Source organism: Geotrypetes seraphini, chromosome 1, assembly GCF_902459505.1.
Source record: "Geotrypetes seraphini chromosome 1, aGeoSer1.1, whole genome shotgun sequence".
NCBI classification, from domain to species: Eukaryota; Metazoa; Chordata; class Amphibia; order Gymnophiona; family Dermophiidae; genus Geotrypetes; species Geotrypetes seraphini.
The window spans coordinates 97707922-97732032 of record NC_047084.1 but is presented as its reverse complement, the minus strand read 5'-3'; the positions used below and the strand labels follow the sequence as shown (position 1 = coordinate 97732032).

General features: G+C 44.3%; 1 pseudogene; it reads right to left on the bottom strand.

Annotated features, from left to right (window-relative positions):
* Positions 1-21993: 21993 nt before the first annotated feature.
* Positions 21994-23001, bottom strand: LOC117352661 (annotated as a pseudogene).
* Between the last annotated feature and the right edge of the window lie 1110 nt (positions 23002-24111).

Here is a 24111-nt window from a genome sequence, read left to right as displayed (position 1 = left end):
TAAGAAGTCATCACAGATTACAAAATAGTATCTCCCTATTAGGATTGAACATTAAATATAGGTAAAAATTTGCATAATATTTTTTTCAACAATCTTAATAAAGATTTATCTCAAAAGAAAAGCACAGCATGCTTACATGTTTAGGGGGTAGTAACTGAAAAGGATTCAGGTCCCAATTCCTGCCCCATACTTTCTCTGTCTCTGTCATATGTAAGTCAGGTACCTGGGGACACATCTTAAAGACCAGAAACCATCTTTCAAATATGTCCGTCTTTTACTATGAGTTTCACATCTTTTATACGAATCAGGTTTGCCAGCATGTGTCAGCATTTTTCCTATCTAGAGATTGAAGTCCAAAAGGTAAGAAAAAGCCTTAACCAGCAGAGCTTCTTAACTAAAGCTGTCTGTAAATACGGCTTAACAAAACAATTGAATTCACTTCACATTATCTCTGTTTAAACATTCATGTCAAAGAAAGAAAGACAAACATAGATGTCCTTATACCATCTTCAAAGAAGGGAAAGATAAACAGGGCCTACCTTTGCATCTTTAAACAACATATGCCTAAGGACACTTACTAAAGTTCTGATACGTGTCCGTTCAATTCCCCTCTTACGTCATGTAAATGACGTCACAAATACACAGCATGAGCTGGAAGGGAGTGATACTCTAGGTATGTCTCTCAAGGAGGGGTCTTTTTAGGAGCTGTAATACGAATAACACAGTACATGAGCAGTCAAGACAAGAGTGCAAATAATAAGAGATTATGCATTCAACTAAAGTGCTGATCCCAAAAATTAGATAAATAAGAGTTACATTTGAACTCAGCAAAGAAGTCTGCTAATTTCTGAATGTCCATAGTAGGACCTATATTGTCAGAAAGAAAAGTACAACAGCATAAAGTACTGAGGAGAATTTAACAGAATTCTCAGCTAGAATCATATCTAGGGCCATATGATTTTGAGAACCATCTGAGAAGTGGAGCCTAATTGATCAGTAATACCTTGCAAGGCGTCCCTAGAATAGTTCACAAAGCGTTGCTGATTATAATAATTTTAACTAATCCGATCAACATTCTTATTAATAGTAATAAAGGGAATAAGGAACTCAAACCCAGCCTTAACCTGAGCTCGGGCCTTAAATTCATCTGGGACCCCTCTTGGGACCCCTATAGCATCTATGTATACATGTGATCAGATTTATATCAAGACAGATAAAAGGAAAAACCATGTGAATAGGAAGGATGCCTTTCAGAAAGAATATGCAGGAGCATGGTAACCTTAACTAAAGTGCACTGGCCTATCCACTGGCTGGGTAGCTTAACAGGGAGCCAAAAGTCTCCATAAAGCCAGTAAATATCAAATCTAATGCAGCAACAATGGGGCATACCTATGAGCCAAGACAGAACAATAACCTGGGGGTAAATTACCTACAAAACTACTCTGTGTCAGATTAGAAACATGACATATGTAATTGCCCTTATAGATGATAACGGCAATATCAAGCTTTTGCTGTCCTGGCAACAAAGGGTATTTAGAACACTGCAGTGCACAAAGAGGATAGGTAAATAACCCAAAAAGGCATGGTTGGATACCAGGAGGGAGGTCCAGATGTACGGTTCCTAGATGGGGTCTAGCTTGAGCACATATGTAACAATTACTCTTATTATGTTGATCAGCAGTGAATTTCATCCATTCTAACCAAAGGTTACGTTCTGAAAACCCTACCTCAACAGCCACAATATCTTCAAAAGTGGGATTGGCAATAGCCATCATGTCAGTAAGTTTATTGAATGTAGGGGCCAGTGGGTTAGTATTTTTTGGGGCCCCCACAAAATGGTGGGAGAGGATGAGTGGAGGTAGATAGATCCCGTAAGAAAACTGATGATAGCTAGACCCACCCTTAAACCACATGTCCATAATGTACATACCTTCATCAGTAGGTCTAGGGTTGTCAATAGTAAGAGAAAGCTTAATAATTTGTGCAGGAACACTTTTCCTATAACAGTGTCCAACCTTATGAAGGGCCATACAAGTAAGCAGTGATTTACCATTTTGGTCCACTGTTTTTCAGGGTATTTTCTAGTTTATAAGCCCAGTCAGTATTAATATTCCACCCTACCACTCCCCAGAATGCACACTTATCCCCCCAACGTAAGTCAGTAACATATACATATATGTCCTTAGTTTTAGGAATCTCTGAGGACCAATGGCACAGCCTTGGGATATCAATTGATGAACAGTCCACAATGTCACAATACTCAAAGGAGAAGGTGGCAACTTGCACACTGCTGGAATTATACCAAAGGGTAGCATACTATCGGTCTTTTCTGGATTCCAATTGAAGGACAGCCTTTGCGAGGGAGTAGTCCAGCTTGACGTCGTGTTCGCAAAGAGGTGTCGGGGGTGCTGTTTACAGCAGGAGTGTCATTTACAGATGGGTATGGGCAGAAAGTGTCGTGAACCCAGAACACATCATCCCTGTAGACCCAGTTAGAAATGATCCATACAGGGAGAAAAACTAGCAGCAGCAGTGCCAGTAAGAGAATGATAAAGTTGGTAGAATGCTGCAATGAGATCATTATGTTGTTCCACTGGAGGAGGTGAAATCTGCGCAGGGAAGACTTGCTTCTGGGGTTTTAGGTTAACCCTCTTCAAGCGACTTGCGTGGATCCAAACAGGAAACTCCTCAGTGAGTGCAGCGGGCCTGGGCACAGCGATCACAGTAGTGGGAAGGCCAAAGGGGAAATCCGTCTGCTTCCGATCCTTGGAAAGCTGCTGGACAATCACCAGGCTGGAAAAAATGGGTAGGAATCTGTGGAGAGAAAGGAGAAGTGCAAGACACGTTTCTTTGAACAAGCCCTAATATTTCAATTAGCTTTTGGACGTATTCCTCCTGTATCAAGGGAAAATCTACCCATGGGGCGGGGAAAGGTCATCCCGTGAGAATCTCAAAGGGAGAACAGCCAGATGTCTGTGCATACAGAAAGAGATACTTGAAAAGAAATGCTTGGAAAGCATTCCAAATATCATTCAGCAGCTGTACTCCAATGTGATCCAAATAAGAGATAGAAAACAAGAGAAACCATGTTGCCTGTACTGAATGTGGCAACATGCACAATACCAATTCATGTACTTGACATAGCTATGGCAAAAGAGAGACAATACTCAGTTACTTAAGGTTCTTAATTGAACAATCCAAAAGGATATGTTTTTTCGTGCTTCATATAACTATTATGCACCTCAGAGAAACCATACTGATGTACTGAATGTATTCAGAAATGTATATTGAATGGATCATATGTAGGGAACACCACGAAATAAATGCTGTATAAAGTAAAACTTTTTTCTTAAACATATAACCCCTGACTAAACTTCATTCAGAATATAAAAGCTAAAAGTAAAAGAACATTGCGCAGTTAGGCTAGTAAGAAGTGGAAAAAGAGCTCTAGAAATGGCCAATATTATGTATCCTGGGGTACCCACTAAACTAAAACAAGTAAACATGACACAGACAAAACATAAAGTTTTAAGCGTGGAGCTATTACTCCATCTGTCAAGTGTGCAGGGCTGAATTTAACTCTGCAAATAAACACATTGATATAAAAAAAACCAAAACTACAAATAATGTATATCATAACCATCTCATATTTGGAAAAAGGCATAAAGCTAATGTCTCTTTGGAGCGTCTCTATCTCTGCAGTGATAAAGAGGACCCGTGGAAAACATTAGAAATATCTGTGCCAAAATGGATCTGGGATGGCTATGTATAAATCCGGAAAAAACATTTTAAATTAGCAACATCCTAATTTCAGCTAAAACAATAGAAAGGAATTGTATTTTCCAATTTATTTTCAATTCACAACCGTGCCAGCTGTAATTATTGAGCTATATATATCTCTGTATCAAGGAGCAAAAGGTCAAGAATGAAGATATCACTAGCAAGAAGTTAAAATGTCGAGCGAGCACTACGATAACCAATACCATGATATTGGGCAATGAATAAGGGAGAGCTAGCAGCTGGTATCCAGGGTTTCCCCTCTTTGCACCAAAGTCCGTCCAGAAGGGCGGCTTTGGGCACCTGCCAAATGCCAGGCATCAAATTCAGAGGAGGGGGTGGTAACAAAGGACTGAAGCTGTGAAAAAAGAGAGGAAGAGAATCCTGTTCACCCTTGAGACCCAGAAGCCTATTTAAAAGAAGGGCTTGGACATCGTGAAAAGTATGAAGGGTAATGGGGTGACCTAGGATCAGAAAAGTAACCATCTCTACCACCATAGCACAAGCAGCCAGGGAACTTGAACAGGAGTGACTATAAAAAAAGGCAACAGAGCGTAATTTACCGCCATGTTCTCCCTTCATGGTGTTACAATAGTCCCAAACAAAGAGATAAAACATGTGGGCATAAGCAGGAAAACCCAAACTTGAGCTAGAAACCAAAGCACATCTTAAATGTCCAACATTTCATAAGTCCATCTGATAAGAGCAGTCATTTCAGAAACCAGGGTCTGTCTCAAAATCTGGTCATAGAAGGAACAAGCAGAGATCCATTGGCGGCAGTGACCAATCATAGCAAGAAAAGTAAGCATGTCTTTCTTGGTAGCTGGGCGGGGCCGACCCAGAATAGCAGCAATGCAGAAAGTGCAGATTTTCCTCTGACCATGAGACAAGACAAAACCCAGGTATTTCACTTCAGATGTACACCAGTGCAGTTTATTTCATGACACCTTGTGACCACACACAGACAATCATTATAAAAGGTACAAACTATCAGCCTGACAGGTCTCCTGAATTATGGAACACAAAAAGTTGTACAAAATAAGAATAGGACCATGAGGGGCAGTGCATGACTTGTAGAATAGCCCGAAGGACATTCCACACTAGGTATACTGTTGCTTAAAGGTGAAGGCAGAAAAAAGAGCTGAAAAGCCTCACCAAAGGGACTAAAATAAAACATTCTTTAGGATAATGACAGAAAAAAAAATCATTGGCTGCCGGTGGAATGGTGGAAGAAACATAAGGGCAATGAGAATTACCAAAACATTAACAGCCCGAAATCTAGGACGAAACAGGGAATGCCATCAGCTTTGGCAACAAGAGCGACGGGCGTATTATAAGAAGAGATGGTGGTTTTGATAATGCCGGAGAAAAGTCAAGAGGCGAGCAGTGGAATCTCACCTTACTGCTTTATAAAACCAAGAATGAGTAACTTCAAAGAAGCACTATAGGGGGTCAGTGGAAGCCCAAACAGAGAAGTCTGGGGGAAGGGACAAAAACATTCATGCACAGACCCTGATAATGAAAGCAAAGAACAGATTAGCTTTGCTCTGCACAAGAAAGAAAACCTCTAAAACGGAATTTTTTCTTTTTCTTGTTTCTTTTTTTTTTTTAACTACAAGGGAAAGATCTTAGACTGGTTCAAACAGCGCATTCAATTCATTCCACATAACAGCCTGTCCTACCTCAGTATTAAACATTGGTGACACAGAAAGATGGGAGCTGAAGGAAAAATGTCATACACACACACAGCCGTACAAGTCTCATTTGTCTAGGAGTAACCTAAGTGCCTTATTACTCATTACAAAACCCATATAACAATGCAAAAATATTCGCTTATCTTACCTTATAAGCGAGGTACAGTAATAAGAGACAATAAAATCTTATACTCTATAAAAGTTTTAACCTTACAAATGACAGAGTGGGCAGGGGGGTTCTATAAATAATTTCATTCTTTCCGAAAGAATGGCAGCTGCGTATATATTCATGAGGGGCGCTTACCGAAAGTACCCCGAGATTTTTCCCAAAAAAACTCCATAATAGAACCCAAAGCTTGAACTTAAAATAAGGGGTTGGGTACAGGTCACCACTACCCAGTGAGTATTAAAGAACAGAAAAAATTCAGAAATACTCACAAAATACTGGTGATATCATCTGCCCATCGCGGACGTGCCCCCAACTGAAAAGGATTCAGGTCCCAATTCCTGCCCCATACTTTCTCTGTCTCTGTCATATGTAAGTCAGGTACCTGGGGACACATCTTAAAGACCAGAAACCATCTTTCAAATATGTCCGTCTTTTACTATGAGTTTCACATCTTTTATACGAATCAGGTTTGCCAGCATGTGTCAGCATTTTTCCTATCTAGAGATTGAAGTCCAAAAGGTAAGAAAAAGCCTTAACCAGCAGAGCTTCTTAACTAAAGCTGTCTGTAAATACGGCTTAACAAAACAATTGAATTCACTTCACATTATCTCTGTTTAAACATTCATGTCAAAGAAAGAAAGACAAACATAGATGTCCTTATACCATCTTCAAAGAAGGGAAAGATAAACAGGGCCTACCTTTGCATCTTTAAACAACATATGCCTAAGGACACTTACTAAAGTTCTGATACGTGTCCGTTCAGTAACTGACCATAATCTCTTCCAGTTCCTAAAATCTGAATCCTATTGTGCTTTCTGTTCAGGAGCTATGTTGTGTCAAATATTTGCCTGTGCATTCCAAAACAACCTTTTTAATTAACTTTGAGGACCCCCAAAGCATGCACCAATGATCTGAGTGGTATATTTAGATTCAGCACAAAGAGTTGTACTATAAATATGACTTTTAGCTTGGTTGAGTAACTATCCTTTCCACAACCTGAACCAAAAGTTGACTTTTTTTTCTGTTTCTTCCATGGAACGAAAAAAGTGGCCCCAATAACAAGGCCCCCAGTTTTGGAAGAAATTGAGATCCTGCTCTACGTCTTTGTACATATTCATTGCATGTCCTATTGTACTTCCAGTAAAAATTTCAACAACCTTTGAGATGGTCAAATGGGGAGGCCTAGACACTTGACATGGAAAAGCCCTTTAGACAAATGTTTAGAAAGTCATTATGAAGATCATTCTTATTCATTGATAGATTTTAAATAGGCCAAGCTAACTGAGGCATTAATGAACTCCCAAATAAAACTCTTTGACATAGGAGCCAACTTTTCAAAATTATTGAGAGTGCTAAACCCAACAGAAGTTACCTCATCTTGGATATAGTCAAGAAGTTTATTCTATAACTAGTCTTTAAGCCCGTTACATTAACGGGTGCTAGAATATATATCTGTCTGTCTTTCTTTCTTTCTGTCTCTCTCTCTCTCTCTCCCGCTGTCTCTCTCTCTCTCTCCTTGGCTCCCTTTTTCTGTCTGTCTCCCTCCCTCCTGCTATCTGTCTGTCATTCTTTGCCTCCATTTCCCTGTGCAGCAGCATTTCCACCCCACTTCCCTGTGAAGCAGAAGCAGCAACAGCAACAGCATTTCCCTCCCCCCCCGACTTCCCTGTGCAGCAGCAGCGGTATTTGCCTTCCCCTCCAGGTCCCTGTGCAGCAGTTGCAGCATTTCCCCCACCCCTTCTCTTACCACGATCTGGCCTGCTCCATTCGGCCCCTGCCCCGCGTTGTGTCCTGCTGCGATCTGGCTGCTCAGTTCGGCTCCTCTCCCATCCCTTTCCGTGGTCTAGCCTGCTCCATGCCCCCCCCCTTCCCTTATAGCGTTCCCCACAGGCAGGCAGGCCCAGCTTCTTCCTTGCGGCTCGAGTCCTCTTCTTTGTCAGCCCCCCTTCCCTTCATGTCTGTCTGTCTGGGTATTTTTTTTCTTTGTCTCTCTCTCTCCTTGCATGCTGCCTGTCTGTCATTTTTTCTGTCTGTGAATCTCCCTGTGCCTCCTTCCTATGTCCTTAGTGCCCCTTCCTATGTCCATAGTGCCCCTTTCTATGTCCTTAGTGCCCCCAGTGCCTCCTTCCTCCCCCCCTCCGATGCCAGCCTGCCTTCCATTGAAAACCCCCCACCCCCTCCGTTGCCTCCCATCCCCCTTCCATTGAAACCCCCCATGCCAGCCTGCCTGCCTCCCATCTCTCTGAGCAGCATATTTCCATGGAAAACCCCCCGATGCCATCCTGCATGCCTGCCTTCCATTGAACCCCCCACCCCCCTCCAATGCCAGCCTGCCTGCCTCCCATCCCCCTTCCACCAAAATCCCCCCCATGCCAGTCTGCCTGCCTGCCTCCCATCCCCCTGAGTAGCATGTTTCCATGGAACCCCCCATGCCATCTTGGCTGTCTGCCTTCCATTGAACCCCCCACCCCCCTTCCGATGCCAGCCTGCCTGCCTCCCATTCCCCTTCCACTGAACCCCCCCCACCCCAATGCCTGCCTGCTTGCTTGCCTCCCATCCCCCTGAGCAGCATGTTTCCATGGAACCCCCTCATGCCATCCTGCCTGTCTGCCTTCCATTGAACCCCCCACCCCTCCTCCGATGCCAGCCTGCCTGCCTGCCTCCCATTCCCCTTCCACTGAAACCCCCCCCCCATCCCGATGCCTGCCTGACTCCCCCCACCCCCCTCCCCCGCTGACCCTACCCGGCACAACTGAAACCCCCGTTGACCCTCCCACTGCTATAGGGCTGACAAACCCGGCAGGAGCAGCAGCGTCCCAGGCACACTAAACGCTGCTTCGGATCTTCTACTGGCCTAATTTCCTCTGCTGCATCTTTGATGACGTCATCAGGGACGCGGCAGAGGAAATTAGGCCATTAGAAGACCCGAAGCAGCGTTTAGTGTGCCTGGGACGCTGCTGCTCCTGCCGGGTTTGTCAGCCTTGTAGCGGTGGGAGAGTCAACGGGGGTTTCAGTTGTGCTGGGTAGGGTCGTCGGGAGGGGGTGTGTGTGATTCGCGGCGTGTTAGTGTTTAGCCAGATGTGGCTGGTGACAGGAGCCGTGGCGGCACCTTTAAACAGAAAAAATAACTCTGGCAAGGGAGACGGCCACTGGCAGGGAGCAGGCCAGACGGAAAAACGGAACCCCAAGCAGCGCATGCGCACTCCTATCTGCGGGTCGCTACAGCTCACGGAAAACGGACGCATGCGATGGAAGTGTGCATGCGCGGCCTAGTGTTTTATTATATTAGATGAGGATGGCTCAACCACACACAGAGCTCACCCCTTTGCTCCTAGACACACTTCTGTTAAGAGCACTGAAAGCATTCTCCAGACTTGGAAAATGAGCTCCTCTTGAAATGTTCATTTTTGATGGCGGTCAGTGCTGCAGACTCGGAAATTTAAACTGGCAGCTACAGGTAAATGTTGTAACTCCCTGCACAGAGTATATGGAATCCTATGAAAACATATCTGTTTACAGCTCTAGGGATGATTTCAAGAGGAAAATCGGCTGGTCCAAAAAACGGGTCAGTCAGGGGACAATGTAGGGGAGGAGTTGGGTCTTATGCAGGTGCTGGCGATATTTAGCCAAGGTCCCAAAAGCTGTTGTAAATTTACCCACTTAGTTTTTGCAGGCCCAGGCTGAATATCAGCTGGGATCTTCATAAGCTTTTTTTTAAAAAATTTGAGTGAGGAGGTGAGTTCCTGCCCCTACCAACCCCTGCTGGGCCACTAGTATGAGAGGTAGGCCTGGGAGTGGGTGGGCGGGGGGCTATCTAAGCATGGGCTTTCCTCCTGCTGATTTTTCTTTGGAAGGTACGGGGGTGTTGGCTGATGCGAGGGGGATGTTGGCTGATGTCAGTAGGAAAATCTTCAATTCGCACAGTGTTGCCGAATTTAGGTTTTTCTGGATAACCCTAATGCTGTTGTCTCCCCCATGTGTACTGATATACATTGGAAAGACCAAGAGGAAATTTAATGTACCCTTTCTGGAGCATAAGTGTTCACAAAAAGCGTCTTAAATATAGGCTACTAGTGGATCTTTTTACTAAGATGGGACACAATTTTGAAGAAGACACATTTTTGAAGAAGAGCTGATGTTGATTTACTTCTATTAAGAAGAGAACAAAGGTTGATTTCTCAATTTAAAATACTGACATCAAATGGACATAATATGGAAAGTTTTAATGATTTTATTTTCATTCATTTAGTATTTATTGTTTGATGGATGTACTTAATTGGGGGAATCATCAAAACGCAGCAAAAGTTCACCTCGGGCTGCTGAGTTAAAGTTCACTCCTGGGCTGTTGGATTAAAGTTTGCTCTTGGAGTGCTGGTTAAAGTTTCCCCAAATGGCCTGAACCCTCCCTGTGGCCTCCCAATCCCCCCATGCCAGCCACCATGAACTAAAATCTCACCATGCTGCTCCCATGCGGTCTCCAAACCCCTGGTGGCTACCTGGATAAACCCTGATGGTCACGTGAGGTCCAGTGGCATCAGAGGGTGGTGAGAAGCAATACTCCATCACCCCTGGCCTCTCCAATATCTCAAAGAAAATAGTGCCCCTTGTAACCACATAGCTCCTGCCACTCCCCTGACCCAGATAGTCACTAGGGGGGGTTCAGGGGGCCATGGGGGATCTGCATTGGAGGGTCAAGCCATGAGGAGGGGGGGAGGGGGTTGGCATTGGGAGGGGGTAAGGTCATGGAGCCATGGTTTTGTGTGGACCAACACTCCTGGATGGTAAAATAATTCCAGCAAAGAGCTGGGGTTATTTTACCGTTGGTTTTGGACCCTAAAGCAACCTGAAGTATATCACCACAAGTCATGTTAGACAACTTAAATATTGCCATGCTATTTTGGGGCTTGCAGAGTTGGGTTTGTTTAAGTCACGGTAAAGGCCATTTACCACAACTTAAAGCCCTAATGCTGCTTGAGGAATTCCCCCTTAATCTTTTATTCATTTATCATTTGATTAATTTATCTTTTTATCCAAATGTATGATATTTATAGTTTTAGTCATGTTTTTTGAAGGTATGATTAGTTATTTATGTGCTGTTTGTTTAAGTTAGCATGATACCTTTGGGTTTTATCAATGAACAGAATTTTTCATGTAATAAGTTATTTACATGATTTTTATGGATATGAAATTCTTTTTATCAGTTTCTATTTATTCATATTTATGGGGCAGAGAAGAGGAGGAGAGGAACCGGCGCCCCCTGTGAAGACAGCATCTGGGGCAGTCAGCTCCCTACCTCCCCCCTTACTATGCTATTGAGGGGCCAATATTCATTCCATGGGAGGCAGTCTGACCAGTGGCATAGTGAGGGAAGACTGTGCCCATGGCAGAGGCACCAAGCATCGCTGCACCATACGACCCCTCCCCAGAGGTGGGGGAGAATCTTTTAGTCTTTGCCAGCAGTGTGTAGGGTCTCCTATCCGCTGCCTACGTCAACTAAGCCCTCCCGCTGATGTTATTTCCTGGTCTTACAAACAGGAAGTGATGTCAGAGAGAGGACTGAGGTTGGTATTAGAGAATGACACGGTGGCGGTTTACCCGCGGCCACCGCATTTTAGCCGCGGGTCACCCGCCGAAAACGGGGAAGAAAACTAGCAGTCGCTGCGGCGACGGGGACAAGGCCATTCACCGCCCGCGGGGCGGTGAATGGTCTTGTCCCCGCAGTGAGGCATGAAGGATCGCGCGGTCCCCGCAGCTCACACCCGCCTGCCCTATCGATTCTAGTGTTTAGCCAGCTCTCTCCCTTCTCCTCACCTTAGTTTGTAGATTTTCTTTTTCGGCGACCCACACGCTATCAGAGAGCCGCGCACCCGCTGCTGCTCAGTTTCGATCTTCTGCTCTGACGCAACCGGAAACAGGAAGTTGCAGCAGAGCAGAAGATTTAACACTGAGCAGCCGCGCGTGCGCGGCTCTTTGGGAAAGCGTGCAGGTCGCCGAAAAAGAAAACCTATAAACTAAGGTGAGGAGAAGGGAGAGAGCTGGCTAAACACTAGGATCGATTGGGCAGGCAGGTAGTGGCTGCGGGGACCGTGCGATCGCTAGTGTTCCCGGCTCAAATTGTAAGGAGGGAGTGAAAGGGAAAAGGATTCTGGGCCAAGGGGATGAAGTCGGAAAGGCTTATATGGATGCAGCGGGGACGGTGACGGGGCGGTGAATGGGATGGCAGTGGCGGTGACGGGGCGGTGAAAGGGATGGCGGTGACGGTGATGGGGCGGTGAAGGGAACGGCGGTGACGGGGCGGTGCAGAGGATGGTGGGCTGGTGACGGGGCGGTGACGGGGACAGATTTTTTCCCCGTGTCATTCTCTAGTTGGTATGAGTAGTAAGGAGTTCTTGCTTACTGCCGGCAAAGATAAGAAAAGATATGAGGACAGTGCATCTAAGAGACACCCCCCCTACTGAGGGAGGGGGAAGAGGAGAGATGCCAGTGCCCAGGGTTCTGTATCCTTGATTCTCTCACTATGCCAATGACCTCAGATATGTCCTGCAGTCAGCAGTGAGCCCAAATATTCAATGCTGGGCCATTTCTGGTGGCTTCTATTAACTTAAAGGGATAGGGATTGGGACTTCTATACCGCCTTTTTGTAGTTTAACAACCACACTCAAAGAGGTTTACATACAGGTATTTCAAGCATTTTCCCTATCTGCCCCGTTGGGCTCACAATCTATCTAATGTACCTGCAGCAGTGGAGGATTAAGTGACTTGCCCAGGGTCACAAGGAGCAGCAAGGGGTTTGAACCCACGACCTCAGAATGCTGAGGTTGTAGCTCTAACCACTGTGCCGCGCTCTCCTCCTTAATCTAAGTCGATATTCAATGCTGGTCGGTTAAATTAATAGCAGCCAAAGATAGGGATGCTTTTTTACGCGGCCCAATTTGGCTGCTAAATTTGACTAGCCAGTGTTTGAATAGTCAAGGAAAATGGCTAGCCAAGGAATATTGGAGATAGCCTGCTATCTCCCACTATGGGGTCCTTTTACTAAGGCGCGCTAGTGCGTTTTAGCACACGTTAAAAATTAGCTTGCGCTAATTTCTAACGTGTGCTAACGCATCCATAGGATATAATGGACATGTTAGCATTTAGCGCACGCTAATTTTTAGGGTGCAATAAAACGGCTCTCGCACTTAGTAAAAGGACCTGTGAATATTAGCAGTTAACCAGTCAAATGCTATTTATCTGGCCAAGAGTCGTTCCTGGCTAGTTAAAGAGCGCAGGGTAGGAAGAACGTCACCAGCCGGCTGCCGCAGGGCTCGGTGCTTGGACCCGTGCTCTTCAACATATTCATAAACGATCTGGAAATGGGTACGACAAGTGAGGTGATTAAATTTGCAAGACGATACAAAGTTATTCAGAGTAGTGAAGACGCAGGGGGATTGCGAAGATCTGCAACGCGACATAACCATGCTCGAGAAATGGGCCGCGACATGGCAAATGAGGTTCAACATGGATAAGTGTAAGGTGATGCATGTCGGTAACAAGAATCTCACACACGAATACAAGATGTCCGGGGTGGTACTTGGAGAGACCCCCCCTCCCCCATGAAAGAGACTTGGGAGTACTGGTCGACAGTCAATGAAGCCGGCGGCGAAAAGGGCAAACAGAATGCTAGAATGATTAAGAAGGGGATCATGAACAGATCGAAGAAGGTTATCATGCCGCTGTACCGGGCCATGGTACGCCCCCGCCTGGAATACTGCGTCTAGCACTGGTCACCGTACATGAAGAAAGACACAGTACTACTCAAAAGGGTCCAGAGAAGAGCGACTAAAATGGTTAAGGGGCTGGAGGAGTTGCCGTACAATGAGAGATTAGAGAAACTGGGCCTCTTCTCCCTTGAAAAAAGGAGATTGAGAGGGGACATGATCAAGACATTCAAGATAATGAAGGGAATAGACTCAATAGATAAGGACAGGATGTTTACCCTCTCCAAGGTGGGGAGAACCTGAGGGCACTCTCTAAAGTTAAAAGGGGATAGATTCTGTACAAACGTAAGGAAGTTCTTCTTTACCCAGAGAGTGGTGGAGAAATGGAATGCTCTTCCGGAGTCTGTTATAGGGGAAAACACTCTCGAGGGTTCAATACAAGGCTAGACAAGTTTCTGCTGAACCGGAATGTACGCAGATGAGGCTGGTCTCGGTTAGGGCACTGGTCTTTGACCTAGGGGCCGCTGCCCCTGAGCGAACTGTTGGGCGCGATGGACCACTAGTCTGACCCAGCAGCGGCAATCCTTATGTTCTTATGTTCATAACTACTATACTCCCCACAAGACTTTCAGCTTCTATTTCCATTCTAATAAGGAGTTAAGTCAAAACTAAAGAAATGTGAAAAAAAATAAATCATGATTTATAGTTTGAGAGCATTTTGTGGTTTTGGGAAAAAAAATAGCAAGATAACATATTGTAAAGAGAATGATTTTTATTTTTTAATGTACCTTTCTATGTTTTTTTTTTTGTTTTAAAGCTGGAAAAGTGACCCGCTTTATTTTAACGGTCATGCTGGTAAAAAGTCTATCAAAAGAATGAGCTTTTGCAGCTTTTAAAAAAGCCATCATTTATTGGGAGCCAATTCCACCATTTATTTGTCCTCTCATATGTTAGGTGAATTGAAAATTCTCTCTTCAGAACATAATATATTGCATTTCTTCTCATACTATGGGGTCACGCTGCTAGAAGAAACAGTCAAACAAATCATTCGTACTTTAAAACAATTTTTATTCCATATGAAGCTAACATCTATAGAATTAAAACAAAACCCATCACCAGAACATGCAACTTTTCAATTTTGGAGGGATGTATACACAAGTGTTTATTTTTTAATTGGTTTCTCCTTTTATTTCCTCCATTCATTCTCATAATTAAAAAAAAACAACCTCATTCGCATCATTTGGTTCCATTATAATCAAGAGGGGAGCGATGTATCCTATTTTGAGCACTACCCTTGGGGGTTTCCATTCAAATTTTATGAAACTTGCCAGCAAGTTCCTGCAGAAGAGGCACAAGCAGTTCAAAAAGCCAAAGGTGGCATGAAACCACATTTGAGAAATGTATTCTGTATTCCACAGATTACTATGGATCTACAAGGCCAAGTTGGTAACGCGCTCTACCAGGGCATCACACAAAAGGAAATTAGAAGGCTTCAAATAATGCAAAATACAGCTATAAAAGTAATTTACAAAGTAAAGAAATACAATCATGTGACACCCCTTTTGAAAGACACTCACTGGTTTCCAGTGGCACATAGGATCACCTTTAAAACATTTTTCCTGGCATTTAAAGTTCAATCCGTTCACTTGCCCGCTTTCATCGACAGATTTCTGATTCCTCATACCACTTCAAGGACGCTCCGTTCATCTCAGCAATCTCTCCTTGCAATCCCATCCATACGCCAAATAGTGTACGATACTACAGGTACAACCATTTTTCCATCGTTGCTCCCTCACTGTTGAACTCCCTTTCTATTAGTCTGAGACAAGAACTCTGTGGGGCTCATAATAATAATAATAATTAAAAAAAACGTTCAAAAAGTGGCCTAAAACGGTACTTGAATGATCAAAAAGATAGATCATCCAAGTACCGATAATCAAAGCTGGTTTTATTTTATTTTTAAAATCTTTATTGATTTTCCATATATCGACAGTGCAATACAAAGTATATAAACATAGAATAAATCAAGAAAAGCACATTCATCTTACAGACATACATGAGCATTCAAACCCACCCACCCATCCATCCAATAACTAGTCAACAAAAACATAAATACATAGATCTTATCAATAATCTTTCCCTATTTAAAGTAGTAATGTAATCCCACTCTCCTCCCCCCCACCCATTCACACGCAGAAATGTACTGCTTTATCTCAATGCTCAAAATTTCTCTAAGACTAGATTTTGGTTTTTTATTCAATAATTCAGATACTAATTTATACCACCGGGCAGCCTGATGTCCTATCAAATCTGTCTGGAAGCATAAGACCTGCAAGCTATAATGATTTTTTAGATTCCGCCAATCAGGGAACCCCTTCTGAATGGCCTGCTTCAACTGCAACCACTTATAATTTTGAGACTTTAAAATACTGAATGATTGTTGCAGTTGTGAAAAATCAAAATTTGATTTTTTAATTTAATTTGATTTTTTTTTATATAACATTTATATATAGATACATCTCAAAGAAATCTATATATGTTGAAAAAGAGACTTGGTGGTTGGGACAACGAAATATAATGATGGTTCCTATGGCAATGTATGTGTGGTTTCAGATTATCCAACATGGTTGCGGGTCTGAGTATTTCATAAAAGGAATATAACATTTATAAATAAAATGTAGATAATCATTAATATTATTACACTGGGATCGTATTAGAAAAATAGACTTTAACATATAATACAACTAAAAAAAATAATATCCCTGGATCTTCAAATAATACTCAGGCTCTTACATAATCATCAATTGAGGGAGGCAATTCACACATCAGAGAGTGATTTACTTAACAATAAGCAAGGAAAAGAACAACTAAAATATGGTAGTGTTACATTTAATTATTTCAAAGACCTTTTAAACTAGAGTCTAATCTAATCTAATCTAAACCTTAAGTTTATATACCGCATCATCTCCATGAGTATGGAGCTCGACACGGTTTACAAGAACTTAAAATAGTAGGTAGAGAAGAAGAATAAGGATTACATGAACTTATGTGAAAAAAAAAGTGGGGGGGGGGGGGAAAGGATAGAGTTACAATTTGCTGAAAAGCCAGGTTTTCAGTTGTTTGCGGAATAACTGAAGGGAGCTCAGGTTCCGCAACGGGGAGGTGAGGTCGTTCCAAAGACCTGTGATTTTGAAGAGAAGGGATTTTCCCAGTTTGCCTGCAAAGTGGATGCCGCGTAGGGAGGGGAAGGCTAGTTTATACCTTTGGGCAGTTCTGGAGGAGTTGGGACTGGAGGAATTGAAAGACAGTGGGATAACAGGAGGGAGGATGCCATGAATGATCTTAAAAGCCAGGCAGGAACATTTGAAATGGATTCTGGAGAGGAGTCAATCACTTTCTCTACTCATTAGAGGGACTAGACATTATTACTCTCTTTCCTTCAAGAAAATATTGCAATTGGAAGGGCTCATAGAAAATATAAGAAATTTGATCCAAAGAGATCATACATTTACATGGATAGCTTAATTGGAATTTTGCTCCCAAAGAAATCGCAAATTGTTTCATTTCTACAAACCGTTTTCTCCTGATTAGTATATGTTTTATTAACAATTGATATACCTCTTAAGCATATCACAGGGTGGCAAGTCAAATGCGCGCAAGACAAAAGCGCCTGGACAATAGCACAAAGACAACTGAGCGCAAGACAATTCCGCGAAATGACACTCGAGCGCAATGACAACTCAGCGCAAGACAATTGAGCTCATGAGAACTTATCTCAGGACAATTGCGTGCAGCGAACTACAACACATGCGCGCGTGCGCAGGAAATTTTTACAACACAATCACGCGCAAGATGTTCACGTAAGGATATAAAGAACGTTGTGAAGGCAGGCAGTTAGAATACATACATAGCTATCTTGGATCAGTTTTGGCACAAAGAATCTTTTGCTAAACTGAAAAAAAAAAACACCACCAGGAAGAAAAAGTAAGCAAACAGGCCACAGAGCCCATTTCAACCATCAGGAGCTGGCCATCGGGCGTAGGAAGTTCCGTGGAGCAGGTGCTGAAGGGGAGGTCCTGGTAAATTGAAATATGGTAAGTATGGCGAAATGCGGCAAGAATGGCGAAAAGCGGCAAGAATGGCAAAATGCAGCAAGAATGGCGAAATGTGGTAAGAATGGCGAAATGCAGCAAGAATGGCAAAATGTGGTAAGAATGGCGAAATGTGGTAAGAATGGCAAAATGCAGCAAGAATGGCGAAATGTGGTAAGAATGGCAAAATGCAGCAAGAATGGCAAAATGTGGTAAGAATGGCGAAATGTGGTAAGAATGGCGAAATGCAGCAAGAATGGCAAAATGCAGCAAGAATGGCGAAATGTGGTAAGAATGGCGAAATGCAGCAAGAATGGCAAAATGTGGTAAGAATGGCGAAATGTGGTAAGAATGGCAAAATGCAGCAAGAATGGCAAAATGCAGCAAGAATGGCGAAATGTGGTAAGAATGGCAAAATGTGGTAAGAATGGCGAAATGTGGTAAGAATGGCGAAATGCAGCAAGAATGGCAAAATGCAGCAAGAATGGCGAAATGTGGTAAGAATGGCAAAATGCAGCAAGAATGGCAAAATGCAGCAAGAATGGCGAAATGTGGTAAGAATGGCAAAATGTGGTAAGAATGGCGAAATGTGGTAAGAATGGCGAAATGTGGTAAGAATGGCGAAATGCAGCAAGAATGGCAAAATGCAGCAAGAATGGCGAAATGTGGTAAGAATGGCAAAATGTGGTAAGAATGGCGAAATGTGGTAAGAATGGCGAAATGCAGCAAGAATGGCAAAATGCAGCAAGAATGGCGAAATGTGGTAAGAATGGCGAAATGCAGCAAGGTGTTGAGGCCAAAAAAGTATTGTTTTGCTTCTACCGTGGTTTTTAATGGAAAAGAACTGAATAAGCAAAAAAGAATTTGGATTTTTCGGAGAACCTTGTCCATTCACCAAACAAAATAGAAAATCACTTTTTGTTTCAATTTCCCAGATCAATCCGAATCGACATCCCTCAAGATTTGCTTCGTGTTCTTCTGTGTGTCCCTTTTGGGCTTGTAACACCAGTCTGGCTTTGACATCAGGTTTACTGCTGTCCAATATACTACTATATTATACTACATAAAATTTATAGCCCGCTCTAATTTCAAAAATAGATTCTAGGTGAACAACAACACTTACAAATTACAGATAAATTTTTTACATTAAAATAATGAGTTCATTAAGGGCCTGTTTTACAAAGCCACGTGGAAAATGAGAAGCAACTCTATTTACTGGAAAAGAGAAAGTCTTTAATAAACCCTCCGGTCTCATACCATGTAATAATTATATATCAGTATAACCAGTTTACAATGGATTCCAATCATATTTCTCTACTTTAAATATCAAACAGACGGCTGTATTTTGAAGTATCTGCAACCTATTTCTCAAATTCAGTGTAACACCATAGTATAATGAGTTGCAATAATTCAACTTGGGTAAAATAATTGCCCTCAGTACTATTATAAAACTATTTACCACCCCTCTCTCCCGCTTTTACAAAACCACGCTACAGTTTTTAGCGCTGGTCACGGCAATAACAGGTCTGATGCTCATAGAATTCCTATGAGTTTTTGTAAAAAGGGGGGGCAGGGCAGGATTAATTCTTCGAGGGCCCCTAGGCACACAAATACACTGGGCCCCCCTGGCCCTGCCCTGCCCCCACCCCGCCCATGTCCCGCCCCCATTTATCTGTTTTCTTCTTTACTTCTTTATTTCCAACTAGTGTTTAAGCCCGTTAGATTAACGGGTGCTAGATGACCGCCTCTCCTGCTTTTGAACCTGGGCAGGGGCAGGGGCAGAGCCGGGGCGGGAGGGAGTGACGGTGGGAGAGCAATTTCAAAGCCTCGGCAGCGGCGGCTCCTTGACCAATCCGCGCTTACAATGTCCCCACACTCGCGGTCTGGCTGGCTCCCCCACCAAAGCTCTTCGCAGCGGCAGCCCCTCCCGCATCCGTCCCTGCGTCCCAAGCCTCTCCGAAGGCCGGCTCCCACGAAAATGGTACCCCTCTGTCCAAAGCCGCGGCGGCAGCCTCCCTCAAGACACATTTCAAATCTGACATATTGTAATCACAAAACAGAAAATAAAATTATTTTTCTTACCTTTTGTTGTCTGGTCATCATTCATATCATGTAGGGGTCCCAGGCTATGGTTGGCTTTTGATAACTCGCTTGCCAGGGCCCCTTCTTTCTTCTTCCCTCCCTCCATCCCAGCAGCTGAAGACAGGCACCTCCCCCCAGTGGTCTGAGACAGGAGGAAGCAGTTAGGAGAGGGTCTGAGGGCAAAAAGGGGCTAAACAGCGCACAACCACCTTTCCTTCCCTCCCTCCATCAGGTGTAGTGAATCCACCAATGTTAAAAGGAGTCGCGTCGAAATCGGAGGCCTGCCACTGCCGTAGCACTTTCCCCTCTGCCTTGGTCCCGCCCCCTTCTCTGACATATGGGACCGCAGCAGAGGGAACGTGTTACGGTGGCGGCAGGGCTCCAATTTCAAAGCAGCTCCTTTTAACATAGGTGGAGCTGAACTGTACCTGATGGAGGAAGGGAAGGAACGGTGGGCCAAATTTCGGCAACGGCAGGAATTGTTTGGCGGGCCAAGCACCGTGAAACTTTGTTTCTTTAGGCAGCCCCGGTTGTTTACTTGGATTCAATGTGAGCCGGGTGAGGAAGGCCGCCGCAGCCTCGCGGCTAGGTAGGGGGACAACAATGGCACTTATGCTCAAGCCCCCGCCGCAGCTCCTCTCTCAATCCTGGTGCGGTTCGAGAGAGGAGTCGTGGCGGCGGCTTGAGCATAAGCGCGATTGTTGTCCCCCTACCTAGCCGCGAGGCTGCGGCGGCCTTCCTCACCCGGCTCTCATGGCTGGCGGCCGGCGAACCCTAATGCTGACATTGAATCCAAGTAAACAACCAGGGCTGCCTAAAAAAAACATGGTAATCATATTCTGTCCTGAAAACCCCCGCCGCAGCTCCTCTCTCGATCCTGCTGCAGTTTGAGAGAGGAGCCGTGGCGGCAGCTCGAGCATAGTGCACAGTGAGAGCCAGGGGCGCGCATGCGCAGTCGTATTTCCGCGACGGATCAGGGAACACGACTTTTGAGTGCGCATGCGCGGCCTAACATTTTATTATATTAGATTGTATTTCTTTTTTTTTTTTAATTCAAAACAAACAAAGATTAGCATACCAATGCACAGTTTTTCTTCTATGCAACCCCCAAACATCTCTGAACAAATCCCCCTTTCTTCCCTTCCCACCTACTTACCCAGGAATTTAACTCTGAATCCTTTCCATGCGTATATGAAAGTGTTCAAATATCTGTAAAGCAGTAATACTATCCGAAATATAAGTCTATATTAATAGCCAAGTTTACAACACCTCTCAACTGCCTCACTCTACATCAGGGATCTCAAAGTCCCTCCTCGAGGGCCGCAATCCAGTCGGGTTTTCAGGATTACCCCAATGAATATGCATTGAAAGTAGTGCATGCACATAGATCTCATGCATATTCATTGGGGAAATTCTGAAAACCCGACTGGATTGCGGCCCTCAAGGAGGGACTTTGAGACCCCTGCTCTATATCAACCAACTGTAACCCATATGTATAAACAACCAAATCTGTAACTCCTCTAGTACGTTCCACTCCATGTATGTTAACTTGCAACGAAACAACAAGGCAAGCAGTCCACCAAAGAATCCAACAAGATTGGCAGAAAATAAGGAGATTCAAATCAGGTTCATTCAAGGTGCTCCCAAGAACCATGCCTGATGCATTTCATCAAACAAGGCTGGTCAACGCTAACAAAAAAACCATCTCTTTCATACAAACACAACACAGAAAACACCTTTGCCTAGTATGGAATAAGTAATCACAAACTAACCTCTTCCCCTTTTACAAAACTGTAGTATGGTTTTTAGCCACGGCCAGCACTAAAAAATGCTCTACAGTTTTGTAAAAGAGGGGATAAAATAGAAATACGTAGACAAAGGTTAAATAAAACCACCAAGAAGCTGGACTCTGCATACAATGCAACACCACAGAAACAGCAATGCATGTCCCCTAAAGTAAAAAAATAAATAAATAAGACATTTTTTTTCTACCTTTGTCTTGTCTGGTTTCAACTCTCCTCATCTTCTTGTCACTCTCTTCCTTTCATCTTCCGTCCTTCTGTGCCTCTTCGAGAAATTGTCTGCCTCCCCCTTCCATCTTTCCCTTCACTTCCATTGGTCTGGAATCCATCTTCTTCCATTCCCTCCTCCAATGGTCTGGCATCTCTCTTTATAAATTAGTTATGTACTTAAAACATTTGATACAGACAACCCCAACATCTTTCAGAAAGAACGCCTTGTAGGTTAACAAGTACTTCTTTGACTTGTTATGCCAGACTGAACAAATCTGCCTTCAAGTCCCTTGCTGCTGAGCCGGCGGCAGCTAGATCTCCTGGATTTCACGGTGCAGTCCAGTTTCTAGGTCCCACTTCAGCCGAGGCACCCGAATTTAAAATGCATACAACTTAAATAAATTTCAGTCCACACAACAGGAATAGGTTTTGTTTTAAACTGGGAGTAAAAAGTTTGAAGGCCAGGCATTAAAATAACCGTGCACCATATCCAAATGTCTGTTTAATAGCATCAAAAATAGTATCATTGCCAGCCTTCCCTGGTTCGCTCTTCCTCTTTGGCAGGGATACTTTTCCCTTCCAGTTTCAGTTCTGTCTCTCCATTCTTGTCAATGAAAGTCAAGCTAATGGTGGCATGGTGCTCTGAAGGCCAAGATTTAAACCGCCATTTCATAACTATCTGTTTCTCAGGATCCAATTCCAGAAATTCTCCACTGACACTTCCATTCAGTAGCTGGAACCTGCCTCCTTTACTTGTATCTATGACTGCAGGAGAATGGGTAAAGGCCCGCACCAGCTCTTGAGCAGTAAACACTCTGTAGAGTTCCTCTGGGGACGTTAAGAACACAGCCTTCAAAGTGATCTTGCATGTGTGGATCTTTACTCCTGATGTTTGTGGCTGGATTGGGGAATTACTTGTTTGGACCTTCTGAGGCTAGTGTTTCGGTACCGGCTCTTTATCCTGCTCCTTTGGCTCACCATTCACAGTTGGCAAAATCATACCTTGAGCAAACTCTGTGAAGCGATGTAAGTGGCCACTGCAGCTCTAAATCTCTTCACCCCTTCCTTCTTCATGAAGACCAGTGATTGTGTGTGTGGCTCATCTTTAAGAAGACTCGCACAGATCTCAACTTCACTGGCATCATTTTCATCAGAGAGATTAGGGATCTCCACTTGCCCCTTGTACTTCATTCCAGACTTGGCTGTACCTGTCCAGTTCAATTTGATGTTCCACTCATAAAAGAAGATGAGTTTGCCCTTGCGATTGTCGATGGAGGCTTCTTCTAATTTACTCACTTCCGTCACCTCACAGCTTCCTTCTTCATTCTCCACTTTGACTGCCAGTAACGGTTCTTTCAGCTTATCCATGGACCAGTTTGAAGTATCTCGTTCAGTCCAGTGCCAGTTGTCGACGTTGGTGGCGTCTGCTCGCTGCTCCACGATCCAGCGAGGGTTTCTCTGCCCCCCCTTAGCCATGATGACGACTGCCCCTGCACTGGCTGAACCTACCAAGCTCCCACTCCCTTGACAGCCGAGCGCCTCTCCTGCCCTGAAACCAGCAGCTGAGCTGCCGCAGCGCTACCTTTATACTCTGGTGCAGTGGAACGGTCCAACCCCTCCGACGTCACTTATTCAGGTTGGTTGATGGCGATGCTGGGGGAGGGTGGTGTTGACGATCTTTCGGGGGAGCCCAGCGCTGCCGATCTTTCTGGGAGGGGCCTGCTTTGCCAAGGGAAAGAAAACAAACAAACTGAGTCCTGTTTCATCGGGCCCCCCTGACAACTTCGGGCCTTAGGCACGTGCCTACTTGGCCTATTGGTTAATCCGGCCCTGGAGTGTGGGGGGGGGTGGAGGGGGGGAGAATTAATGTAAATACTAGGTGTGTGGGCAAAAATCTAGAACCCGGGATTGGGACCTTAGGATAGAATGGGAAGGGTTAGGAGCAAAAAGAGGAACTAGAAGAAAGCTTAGAGGAACTTAGTACGGAGTAGATTAAGCGGTGTATACTAGCAATTAGGGATCAGAAAAAGGTGGGAGGGATTGAGCAGATGGGATAGAGTGGGTGGATGGTGAAGTTCTCTGACTCATGGGAGAAGAGTGTGGTATAGTGGATAGAGCTATAGCCTTAGCGGCCTGGGCAGGTCACTTAATCCTCCACTGCCCCAGGTACATTAAATAGATTGTGAGCCCATCGGGACAGGAGGGCAGCCATGCGTGCAACACAATGACATCACGCGCATACGCTTGTGCACGACACCGCGTTGCTCTCCTGCCCGACAGCGATTTTGAGGGAGGCTTTTCCAAAAGCCAGACAAAGTGCCAGGTTTTAAAAGTCGTCCAGACCCCCCGGGCATGTCCGAGGAATCCGAACATCTGGTAAGCCTAACTCAGAGGGTCCGTGGCTGGGTGGTAGAGAGCGAGACCCTCTTGCCCTGGGGTCTATGGCTAGAGGATACCTGGCCAAAGGTTCACATGGCAGCAACTAACTGTTCAGAAATTATAGCTGTGAGTTCTGAAACAAAATGAATTTGCAGTACCTTTGTGCCTGGGGTAACATGAAAGACAATAGCTTATAAAAAAAAGGAA